The sequence below is a fragment of the Formica exsecta genome, unplaced genomic scaffold (genome assembly GCF_003651465.1).
Source record: "Formica exsecta isolate Colony F162 unplaced genomic scaffold, ASM365146v1 scaffold409, whole genome shotgun sequence".
Lineage (NCBI taxonomy): Eukaryota > Metazoa > Arthropoda > Insecta > Hymenoptera > Formicidae > Formica > Formica exsecta.
Genome location: NW_021851330.1, coordinates 35,466 through 36,606, shown reverse-complemented (window position 1 = coordinate 36,606; position 1,141 = coordinate 35,466).

The window sequence follows — 1,141 nt, the reverse complement described above, 5'->3', positions numbered from 1 at the left end:
ATATATATATATATGAATACCTACATACAAACGTATACAAACGTATATACATGTCCACACATTTATATAGATATACGTATACATATATATACATCCATACACATTTATATACGCATACAAATTCATAGATACATACACACATGCACATCCATGTACGTACATGTACACACGCATATATATATATATATACGCACATGATATAAATATACACACTTACATTGGTGTACATATATTTGTATCCGTGCATACATACACATACATATATATGTATGTATGTATGTATGTACACGTACGACACGCACACGCACACACATACACACACATATATACTTCAGAAATATTTATCAATCTATTTAAATAAGTTGTATGCAATTGTTCGGCAGTCACAGTTTATTTTCAGGAAAAGGTTCTTGTGTTTATATGTTTTACTAATTAGTAACAATTTTTTTTAAATCGGTCACGAGGGATCTTTTGCAAATTTCAAGACGATTATTTAAAAAAAAACGTCAAGATTGCTTAAAAACCAAGAGCTCTAGACTTTTTTAAAACAACGCATGTCTTGTGGCCCCACTGTGCGGCATCGTCGCGAGAACGATAACGTTCGACGATTACGCGCGCTGTCTTCGACGAAGGATCGAGATGAGGCGCGAGGGGCGAACAGTCCTACGTAAGGTCCAAGTTACACGAGGTGTATACGGTGTCGGAGTCGAAGGTCGCGCTCAGTCCGCACGACGACAAGCGATACGTAATATCCGGAACTATGGATATTTTACCGTGGGGGCATTATAGAATACCGCTGTAAAGAGCGAAAAACGTTGTATATCGGGAAATGTAATAAATACTATTCGCGTTTAATACAATTTATCTTAACAGAATACTCCGAGAGCGCGATAGCTGAGAATAACGGGCGCGGGTCTCGCGAGAATATTTACGAACAAACGAGGAATCGAACTCGCGAGATCACGCGTTTCTTCGCGAGTGTTTTATCATTTCGCGAGACGCTCGTTCGCCATTTTATCCATCGCGCTCTCGAGGATGCTTCTTAAAACGTATAAACTTTGATAGTTTATTGTTAATATAAAATAACAGTTTATTTTATAAATAATAACATAGGTTATTGTATAAATAATAACATAGGTTA